The sequence below is a fragment of the Gossypium raimondii genome, chromosome 3 (assembly GCF_025698545.1).
Source record: "Gossypium raimondii isolate GPD5lz chromosome 3, ASM2569854v1, whole genome shotgun sequence".
NCBI classification, from domain to species: Eukaryota; Viridiplantae; Streptophyta; class Magnoliopsida; order Malvales; family Malvaceae; genus Gossypium; species Gossypium raimondii.
In genome coordinates this window covers 35,737,431-35,747,874 of record NC_068567.1, presented here as the reverse complement: position 1 = coordinate 35,747,874, position 10,444 = coordinate 35,737,431, and the positions used below count along the sequence as shown (strand labels likewise).

At 33.7% G+C, this 10,444-nt stretch overlaps 1 long non-coding RNA gene across 5 annotated transcripts; it reads right to left on the bottom strand.

The window, feature by feature from the left end:
* Positions 1–1,536: 1,536 nt before the first annotated feature.
* LOC105794167 (uncharacterized) lies at positions 1,537–9,853 on the bottom strand. 5 transcript variants are annotated; one of them, XR_008194424.1, is made up of 4 exons: positions 9,396–9,853; positions 3,396–9,100; positions 2,608–2,759; positions 1,537–1,794 (listed from the first exon to the last, which is right to left on the bottom strand). It is a non-coding gene; the product is annotated as an uncharacterized LOC105794167 (long non-coding RNA). The 5 variants fall into 5 exon arrangements; XR_008194425.1 differs by having other exon boundaries at positions 9,400–9,853; XR_008194422.1 differs by having other exon boundaries at positions 3,396–4,316; positions 6,315–9,852.
* Between the last annotated feature and the right edge of the window lie 591 nt (positions 9,854–10,444).

Genomic DNA, 10,444 nt, shown 5'->3' with positions numbered 1-10,444 from the left:
ATTGGTTATATTTGGTAATTTTTGGTGAATGTTGATTGAGGATGAGAAAGTGGTTAATGTCATATGCTCTTTAACATGGTTATAGAATAATTAGTATTTGTTTGAGGTGCCTTTGAATGGCATATTGGTTAGGTAAAGGATGGATGAAATGTTGGCTTGTATTCGATGATTTAAATGTGGTGTCAATGAAGGCGCATTGGTTAGGCACATGAATTGTGGGTAATTGTTATGTTTTGACTTGTTTAATAGTATTTTTGGTTATGGTTTTAATATGGTTTTAGGTTTGGCTTGAAGGCCAAGTTAGCTGTAAAGTGTACCTTGTTTTTGAAGCAAAATTTGGTGCACGCAGCCTGCAACACAAGCTACTGCATGGTTGTGTGACCCACACGGCATATCCACACGGCCGTGTGATTTATTATCTTTAAGTGCAGGTTTCACATGGCTTGGCACACGACCTGCGACATGGTCGTGTATCTTAAAATAGATTGACACAGTCTGAGACATGGCCGTGTGACTCAACATAAAATATCAACATGGGCGAACACACGGGCCGGGATATAGCCGTGTGTTTGGACATCGAATGTCCACATGGTCTGGGTTGTCCCCTATTTTCAAAATTTTTAACATTTTTCTAACTTGTCTATTTTTTTCGAATTAACCCTAGAATGTTTCCAATCTATTTTTAGGGCCTCGTAAACTCGCTTTAAGGCTTGCGAGTGTATGTTTATTGTGAATGGTTTGTGATTTCATTTATTGCAATTATATTGAATATTTGTTTTTAAGTAGTGTTACATTTTTGAAATGTTATCATAACACTCCGTGACCCCAATCCAGCAACGGAGACGAGTTAGGGGTTTTACATCACTATAGAATAATCCCAATTTTTTTTTGCTTTCTTAAGATAGCCAAAAATCTTATAAATTTTGTAACACCCTATACCCGGCCTGGTCACCAAGCCCAAATATCAGGATGCTACACCACCGTCTCATGCCATATACAATAAGTAAAAGCTCATTCTAACGAAAAAAATTCCATTTTAGTATTCGTATAAGGTTTAAGTCAATCTTACTCCTAGTTATCATTGTTACATGCTATTCATATATCAAATAATCTTATAATAATAGTTAATCATGCATTGGGACCATTAAGTAAAAGTTCCAAAACTTTCACGTAGGTATCGATATTTAAGGTGTGGTACCGATATTTCTCTCAAGTGGTATCAATACTGTTTGGATTATTGATGCCAAAACTGCTTACTATTTCTAGGATAAAAGTCAAAGTCTCAGAAATTATCGGTACCTTTCAAAAAGTATCGATTATTTTACCTCGACCATCAATACTCGTGATAAGGTATTATTATGAAATTACGCTACTGACTTCCTACACTTTCAAAAATCATGGAGGTATCGATATTAAAATCCGAATATTGATACCTTTGCTCCAGACATAAAAAATACAGTAATTACAAACATATAACTCATACTAATTACTGTCTAATCATCATGCATCACTCACTTCATCAAACGAGCACCAAAATGTCTGAAATAACAATCCAAAACTTCATAATCATGACTAAGCAAGAAACCAATAATTCAAATGTAAAGTCCATAAGTCCTAAGGCAAAATAATCATGTAAACAAATTAAAAGTCATAGCAAAAACTAGCATATAGTCTAACACATTGTCTTATTCCCGATACATAAACAAACAGATAATAAGCACCTACAAAGTAACACAAAGACTTGCTTGGAACACCCTTTGGGAACCGCACCACTCACACTGGCACACAACTAATCTGTAATGGGTAAAGAAGGGAATGGGTGAGCCTAACAAGCTCAATGAATGCCTAGAACAACTACCATGCAAACAGTTCATCAAGCATTGGTTAAGCATATAAGTAGCATAATTATAACAGCCTCAACTTAGTTGACACATTTTACATCTTTTTCATATTCAATATCCTATTTACAGAGTCAACACATACACGTTCATGCATACATCACAATATATGCAAACATATTTACAATTTAAGATAATTTGGCACTTCAGCTATAAAACGTAAAAGTGGGCACTATCACCACTCATCGGATACGCGAATCTCCAACACACCACATAGACTTATAGATTCAAACATGTCTCATAAGCGAAGCATATAGCTAACACTCTCCAACACACCAAACATTCCCATTCAATAGAGCTTAGTTCACATTCCCTTATCTCTCCAACATGTCTCAGGGCCTCAACGCCTAAATCACATATACATATAAGAGAGTACTCACAATCCTATGGGATGTCAAATATATCCAATGGTTTCAAGTGTCACAAGGCCAAAATATTCGTTATTAAACACACATATATTGCTTACCAATTTTCTGCTCATTACCACTGTATATTTGCATCATAAGCACAATATTATCACTAACACTTAGCTTATTTGACATGTTCACATATATAATTCCATAATAATAATCACGAACACATAACACATGTAATGGCATATCATCTTAATACACATTTTCACAATTCAATGAGCTCATAATACACAAGTTGAACATGATCACAAGAGAACTTACACTCGGAATTTAGAGTAGAGGTTCAGGCCGTGTACCTTTTGAAATAATTTCACACGCTCGTGTGCCAGGCCGTGTGCTAGGCCGTGTAATAGCCTGACTTGCAACCCTTTTAAAGTTACAGGGGACACAAGCCCGTGTCACCTGGCCGTGTGTCACACACGGTTGAGATACACACCCGTGTCTCTGCCTGTATGGACGAAAAATAGGTCATTTTCAAGCCATTTTTATCACCCAAATTTCTACCACTTATACAATCCAAATACACATATAAACAAGCATTCAAAACTCACTTAGCATATGAAAATTCAAGCTTTAACTACCTAGAAACTATTCATTCAACCAATATGCCAAATTGGCACCATAACTACACCATCAAATGTACCTAAACAACTATCCAATTCATTCATCATTTAAACTATCAATTGGACAATTTCACTATCACATTTTCCATAATGATTATATATCAAAAACTCATATACAACCATTAAAGTGACAATTTTCCTAACATATACCATACCAAATTGATCATAAGATGATCAATTCCAAACTACCAAAACTAGCCATTTTCAACATCATGCTACATTCATTCCACACCAAACCTTAATTGCTATCATACCATTTCCATCAACATTTCCTTACCATCATCTTTACCAACACAACATCAAATTAACCACCACACAAAATACCATATAATCTTAATATCATACCAACTTATTCATCAACCAAGATAAGATATATACAAGCCACACATAATGGCTAAATTCATTAAACAAGACACCTATACATGTTATTATAACCATGACTCAAAATTATCAAAATATACCAATTTAGCCGATGGATAGTGTGATGGATCTCCGACAAGCTTTCAACCCAAACGAGCTTCTGATTATCTATAACATGAGAGAAAACACACAAAGTAAGCATAAATTGCTTAGTAAGTTCATAAATCATAAACAACGCTTACCATTTCATTATAAAAGATTAAAGGCAATTTATGAACATATCCAACATAGCTTGGCACAAGCCTAAGCACCAACAACAATTCACATTAGTGATTAGTACAAAACTTAGTAAAATTCATTACACAACAAAGGGCTTCCATATACTTCCCATTCAAACATTCATACTATTACGAACATACAAGAAATCTTTAGTCACTATCATCTCATACCTTTCTCATGCTTACATGACATTATGAATTGAATCATATACTGCTCCTTCCCTTTTGTATACCCGTTGAACCACTAGAATAATATCGAATACTCAAGAATCTCACACACTATATGCCAACATGTGGTCGAAACCACTACTATCTCATATCTCATATACATGCTCTCTTTCTCTCGAGCCATAAATGGGTCTGCTCACACAAGCTGTCAGTCAAGACGTAGCTATACGATGCTACTCACACAAGCTGTCAAGTAACCACAACACATGCCGAAAACTCAGCCACCGATAGGACATACAGGACCAGCACCCAAAACACAGTAACCCCTAATGACATGTCATTTGTATACTATATATTCCTGATATTCAAACAGGATCCGAAAGTCACCAAAATTTCGTTGGATATTTCTATAGAGTCGTAATATCAATATATATAACATAAAATCATTTAAATTGTACATGATTTAATGCTATTTAAATTAATGAACTTACTTCAAACACGAACGGAGAAATACGATTGATTAATCCAATACTTTTTCTTTTCCCCGATCTAAATCCGTACGTTGCTTTTCTTGATCTATATAATCAAATTTAGCTCATTCAATTTTCACTCTATTCAATTTAATCCAAAAATCATAATTTGGAAAAATTACACTTTTGCCCTTAAAATTTTGAATTCATTTCAATTTAGTCCCTAGCTCATAAAAATGTAAATTCATGCAATTTAGTCCAAACTCATACTAGCCGAATATTAATTTAGTCCCTAACAAGCCCTATATTCCATTTATTTCATATTTTTTCCATGAACACTTTTCTATTTTTCAATGGCGGGGGCTTTTGGTTTTGTGCCCTTGACCTTTTTACTTTTTGATTGACACCCTCAACATTACGATCTTTTAAGAAATCAGCCCAATTTTAATGATCAACGTGAGTTGACCATTAATCAAATTGTAGGTCAACATAATAGCCCATATGGCATGCCACATAAGCACACGACGTCATAAATGATGTCATCTATTTAACAAAAATTTTTCTCTCATTTTCTCTCTTGCCAAACACCACTTTTTTCTTCAAAAAACATGGTTGCTGCCATTTTTTTTCTCTCATTTTCTCTCTTTCCAAACACCATTTTTCTTCTTCAAAACATATGGTTGGCTCATTTCATCTACAAGAATCTCACGCACGCACGCACGTATAAAACGTTTAATCAATCTCTCTCTTTTTTCTTGCTTTTGTTTTTTTAATCTTTAATTTTCTTTAATATAATTTTTATTATTTTTTGTGTGACAATCTAGTTTTCTTTATAAATAATCTTAATCATAGCTTTTGTGCTTTACATAAATTTCCATCTTTTGACTCTAAAACTCCATTTTCCCAGTGTTTCACATTCTCAAGTTGTTTAAGGATTGAAGCAATTTGAATTTGGTTCTTTTCTTTTATCAATTTGGGGTTTTGGGTTTTTTCTTTGTTCTTCTTTTTCCCTGATTTGTTCATAGTTGTAAGTTGTCTCATGCTCTTCATTTTTCTTTTAAAGTTTACTTGCTTTAATCTTTTCCTTCTTTTAGTAAGCGTTTGGTTTTCTTTCTAGGTTTTTTTCCTTTTCTTTTTCACCCCATTTGTTTTTTCTGCTATTTTTATATAGCTTTGGATAGTATATTTTTATAAATTTCTCTTATTGGATTTGATGAAATATTGAATTTTTAAATACTAGAAGAAACACTAATTAGATCCAATCTTAAAGGTTTAGAAAGCTCGTACATTTTTTTTATTCTTCCATGGGATCCACCTTTTTCGTTGTTGTTTCGTGTTATGTTCGATAGATTAGTTGAAAACCTTCAAACCCTTTCTCAAATTCCTAAATCTAGAGTTAGTCTTTTGATTTTGGTAGAGATAGTTTTTGTAGTGAAATTTGAGTTTTTGATTGACCTGGATTGTGGATTTTGGTGCGTGCTTATGTAATGGAGATTCTTGTAGATGAAATGAGCCAACCATATGTTTTGAAGAAGAAAAATGGTGTTTGGCAAGAGAAAAAATGAGAGAAAAAAATGGCAGCAACCATGTGTTTTGAAGAAAAGAAGTGGTGTTTGACAAGAGAGAAAATGAGATCAAAAATTTTGTTAAATAGATGGCCTCATCTATGACGTCGTGCGCTTTTGTGGCATGCCACATGGGCTATTATGTTGACCTACAGTTTGATTAATTGTCAACTCACGTTGACCGTTAAAATTGGGTTGATTTCTTAAAAAATCGTAATGTTGAGGGTGTCAAACAAAAAAATAAAAAGGTCAAGGGCACAAAACCAAAAGCCCCAAACATTGAGGGTTTTTTTGCAATTATGCCTTTTTTAATTAAATACTTAAATGACAAATTCATCAAAAATTCCTTTACAAAAGTTGCTCAACTATCATCAAATATTCATTTTCATCCATCAAACATAAAAACCAACCAATATACATTAATGGTAAAACCTTAAACTTTTAACAATTTTTCAAATTAATCCCCGGGCTAGCTAGATTAAGCTACAACGACTCTAAAAACATAGAAATCATTAAAAACAAGACAAAGTATCACTCACATGCAAAGATGAGCTATGGTTGAACCTTGAAGCTTCAAATATGGCTTTTCTTGTGGTTGAAAATCGGTGGTAGAGAAGAAAGAACAAAGATGATATATTTGTTTTAATCATTTTACTATTTTGTATTTATTAAATTACTAAATTAACCTTAATTAATAACCTTGAAAATCACTTAAAAAGTGTCCATACTTGTCCACCCATATTATGAATGGTTTAATTACAACATAAACCCTCCAACCTTTTAGTTTTTAAAGCTATTTAATCCCTTTAGCTTATAGAACTCAAGTTTTGCACCTTTTGCAATTTAATCCTTTTTATCAAATTAAGCATGCAAACGATAAAATTTCTTCATAAAATTTTTATACGACACTACTAACATGTTGTAGACATTAAAATAATAATAAAATAAATTTTTTGAGGTCAGATTTGTGATCCCAAAACTACTATTTTGATTTCACTGAAAACGAGTTGTTACACTTAAGGAACACTAACTTATCAGATTCTAAGATAACCTTGAACCCCTTGTTACACAGAAGACTCGTAGACACTAAATTATTTCTCATATCGGGAATATACAACACATTGATCAAGTTCAACTTCCTGGATGTGAAGTTGTGTTTCATCATCCATTGACCGAGCACCTTAACTAATTAATAGTTACCCATAATCACTTCATGGTTTGCCACTAGTTCATAACTCTTTAATTGTTGTCAGTCATTACACATATGAAAAGTAGCTCTGGTGTCGAGCCACCAATTATAGGACTTATTTTTCATGGCTATGTTGAGTTCGGTAATCATACCAATCTCTAAACTCTCGATCCCTTCCATAACCATGGCCACTAAGTCTATGTCCTCCACCATTTTGGCTTTGAAATTTTTGGCATCTTGCTTCTTTTTTAGAAGTTTACAATTCTTAATTTAGTGTCCTTTCTAATTGCAGTTGTAACAATTCTGAGATTTTTTTCTTCTTGTCTTGCATGTACTTGGTTTCAAATGCGGCCTTTTGCTTACTATTTCGAGAGTTCTTGGACTCGCTCACGTGGTTCACTTTAGAACTTTGGGAAAGATGCACCTCATCATGCTTTCGAGTTTCCTCTTTAATATGTAAATGCCTAAGTATTTTCTCCAGAGTGAAGTCCTCTGCCAAATACAAAAGTTTCTTTCGATAACTTTTCCAAGACGAGGGCAACTTTGAGATGATAGCCCCGACTTGTAACAATTCCAGAATAACAACTTTCAGGTCACAAAGCCTGTTTACAAGGACTTGTAGTTCATGGGCTTGATCCATGATCGGGATATTATCGAGCATTTTGAATTCGAAATACTTCATCATTAAAAATTTATCACAACCTTGTTGCTCGATGTTGTATTTCTCTTCAAGAGCTTTTCATATTTCCACCAGAGATTGCATTGACATGTAGAAATCATACAATCGATCGGACTAAGTGTTGAGGATGTGCCCACAACATGTGAAATTGTCTTCCTCGCGCTTCTTCTTGAGTTCGGCCACTTTCGCAATTTCCTCAGGGTTTGCATTGGGGTTGGGATCCTCCATGAGTTGTAGGTTTGGGTTTAGAACATATGCCCCATTCAAGACGGTAAGAAGGAACAACACCTTATCCTTCCAGCGATTGAAGTTTGAGCCAGCAAATCGGTCAAGTTTCACAAACTCTTGGTTCATCATTTTGAATGCAATGGTTACCTCCGTCGCCATTTCCAAAATTTTTCTCTTTGATTGTTGGGGTATTTGAATAGAGAAGATAGATATGAAAACGATATTTAATTAAACAGTAGACTTCAAGGCATGGGTGACGCTTTCCAAAGAGAACAATTTGCCCCCAAACAAAGTTGCTAGAGGGTTAAGACAAAAGTCCTCTCAGGATACAACTAAGGTTTTTTATTTCCTTTGATTAGCAAATTCAAGGAATTCCCTAACTCCTACTCTAATTTCTAAAATTGGATTGATTGTAATGATTATTGTGAGCACCATAGTCCCTCTATTTATATGCACTAAATGGACACTATTGAGGAGCCACAACCCTTCGTGTTGGACATTCTTCTTAGAAGAAACATGTCCCATGGAATTTAAATTTATCCATTGGATGAATAAATCATCACTTTCTAATTTAATAAGTGTTCATGAATAATGAATTTGCAATCTATAATTTCCAACAACAACACTAGCCAATCACACGCTGCCACATGGTGTCCTCTTGTAACTCTTTTTCTTTTCTTTTTTCATTTTCCCTACCCATTCACCCAAAACATCCTTGACGGATGACACAAATTTCTTAAAACCGTAAAATATCACTGTCATTCGCTACTGTTCACCATTCACAGTCGTCTGCTACATTCAGTAGGAGCTTCACTGTTGTTCAGCTTGGGTACGTCTTTCTCTATATTTGCTATGCTTATCAACTTGGCAGACTTTTCTTTCTTTAGTTTTCCCATTTAATTTGTTTGTTCAAACAAACAAATAAAACCCACAAGGCAAAAGCAAAAATCTCAACAAAATATGACCTAGAAAAACCAAAAAAAAAAACAGAGTAATCAAAAACGTTAAGAAAGAATCAAGTGGTAAAGATTGATTGGGATTCAAAGTCTGATCTAAAAGTGATCAAGGGTGGATTAGATGAATCGACACCCGCTACCTCTGTCGTTTTTTTCTTGTTCTTTTCCCTACCTCTGTCTTCTTCATCTTTCTTATTCATTCTTCTTCATCTCCCAATTTCAGGGCCAACTACAATGAAGAACCGACGCCAGATTCTTGGGTTTTTTTCTTGGCTTTTAAATGATTCAAAATAAATTCATATATAAAATTACCAACAGTTAATAAAATATGGGTTAATAAAAAATAATAATTACTTTGTTGTGTTCTTGGATGAAGAAAAAAACCCTTCAAATCCTTTCAAAACATGCCTGAAATGGCTCGAATCTTGTAAATAATTAGTTTTTAACTCAAAATTTAATTTTAATTGTAAAATTCATCGCATTTGTAGCTTCTTTACCAATATATATACACATAAAAGAGGGAAAAGAAAGAGCAAAATTTTCCATAGGAAAGCAGGAAAACTATTACCTACTTTTCGATATTGTGAAGCTCGTCTTGAAGCTTTTCTCTTTTGCTCATGAGAGAATAAAGGAAAGCGGCCGGATTCCTCGAAATTTTGTGCCCTAATGACATTTTCATTAGGAAAAAGAAAAAAAATGTTTAGTTATCGGGAAAGAGGCAGAAAAAATTGAAAACAAAGATTTTTTGTAGAAAAAAACCAAGAAAGATGAAGAAGAGTGAAGAAGATAGAGGTAGGGAAAATAAAAATAAAAAGAAGAAAAAAAAGAAAAGAAGGGAAATGAAAAATAAAAAAAGGTACAAGAGAACGTCACGTGATGGCATACGATTGGCCAGTATTGCCATGTCAGCAAAAAACTAACGGCGTTAGGCTCAGGTACCAATATAGTGGACGGAAAAAAAAGTTTGGGTACCAATCTAGGACAAAAAAAAACCATAAGTACCAATCTAGGAGAAGTGGACAAGTTCGAGTACTAATTTTATATTTAACCCTTATAGATATTGTAATGAAACAAATTATAGAATACATTACCCAGTTACACAAATTCTTATAACTTGCATAACATTTTGTGTAATAACACAAAACTAGTAACATTTTGTTTGATTATACGAATGTTATCTTATTACACTAATTATTAAAGTTTGAATGTGATGTTTTGTGTTATTACAAAAAAATACTTTATTACACCAGTTATTATAGATATTCTAATTTTTGTGGACCATATTACTAGATCAGACTATGGCAACCCACACTCAACTTGGACGACAGATCTAAATGCGAGATGTAGAAAATAATTGATTCGTTGTTGAAGCAACTTAGATTACTATCATTCATTCAGTTTAGTTAATAATTGATTTTAAAACATTTTTTTTGTAAAAATGTAGAAAATAAATAAATTCATTTGTAAGACTTTAAAGTCATATTGAAATCATTAAAAATCAATTTGAAGAGGTTTAGAGGTGTTAGGGACCAAAAACGAGCCTCATAAGGTAGAAAAATGCTTGAAATAGGGCGAGGGTCATTTCCCTACACTGTGGTATCGATGAATATGAGGAGA